Below are 1,437 nucleotides of genomic sequence, written 5' to 3'. Positions count from 1 at the left end.
GGCTGTGTAAAATGACGTTGAGCAATACCACCAGCTCCGTCAGAATAGGGAAGGACCTCTCCGAGCCGTTTGATACCAAACGAGGTTTCAGACAAGGGGACTCCCTTTCGTGTGATTTCTTTAATCTTATGTTGGAGAAGCTAATAAGAGCCGCAGAACTGAACCGGTTTTAACGTGGCGGGACCCAAACCCAGCGCACGCGAAGTTTTACGCCTTCTCACTTTAGCTCGCTCCCAAACGGGTGTTTGGTTGCTACCCAGAGGATACGTGGATATAAATATCCGGACGTTGTGAGCTGCGATTTGAACCGTACGCACAAGAATCGCTTCTGGCCACTCCCAGGTGAATGGCAGTCAAAAGTTCCACTTCTGCGCACGGAACCAGTAGTTTTATTTTACTTGTTGAAAATTGTGTCGCACTACAACTTGTTGGGACAATATTCTAAAATGTTTAATTTTAGTTTTGAAGATACGCATTTTTGGCGCTATTGTTTTTGTCTTTTGTTCTCCTCAGTAAAAAAAGTGAATATATTATAACTTATCTTAATATATTATAACCTATCTTAATTTGCTGAAGCACCAGAATTTAAATAACCTCAACCTGTTTCAACTGTTTGAGAAAGCAAATCCTTCCGAGGTTGCCACAAAAATATGTCTAAGGGTCAGTTGTATTTTGAAAGCTTCAAACAAAGTTGACAAACACTTTAAATCAAATACATACATTACAAGAAAATTATCTGTAAGTAAACAAGAGCCGTCAGAGGCGCTGTCGGAATTTGCATATAAATGTATCTATATACAGCAGAAGCTCGGAAAAGTTAACCGAAATGTCCCAAGTGTAATTAACTTTTTCGATATATTAACTTTTTTAAGCGGTTTTTTAAATTAAAAAATAGAATAATAAACGTAGAAGGTTTATTCACACTTGCCAGTTTAACAAGCTTTTTGGTTAAAAATTATTATTCTGTAGTGTATTTTATTGGTGTATACTGAATCAAAAATATAACCACATAACCAGATAACCTGATATCCTGATAACCAGTCAAGTTTGAACAACCACAGAGTTTTTGGGAAATAACACGCTAAATTTATTTCAATCACTTAGTTTTCATCATTACAAAAACGAAAATTGGATTTAGTTGATACCAGCATATTCTGGAGAGCTTGTTCACTTTTTCATATGTGCTTGCCACTGCCCCAAAAATTTCATGACTTTTTTTTTGTCATCCTGCTTTAGATGCCTATCGATTATCGTAAATTCCTCGATCATTTTTATACCCGAGCGCACTTGTGCACAAGGGTATTATAACTTTGTTCACATAACGGTTGTTTGTAACAGGCAAAACGAATCGAGATAGATATAGACAAATGTATACATAAATGATCAGAATGAAAAGAGAAATCGATTAAGCGGTGACTGTCTGTCCGTCCGTCCGTC

The sequence above is a fragment of the Rhagoletis zephyria genome, unplaced genomic scaffold (genome assembly GCF_001687245.7).
Source record: "Rhagoletis zephyria isolate East Lansing unplaced genomic scaffold, Rhagoletis_zephyria_1.1 Rzeph_scaffold_01414, whole genome shotgun sequence".
NCBI classification, from domain to species: domain Eukaryota; kingdom Metazoa; phylum Arthropoda; class Insecta; order Diptera; family Tephritidae; genus Rhagoletis; species Rhagoletis zephyria.
The sequence above is the reverse complement of the archived record's forward strand: the minus strand, read 5'-3'. Positions refer to the sequence as shown.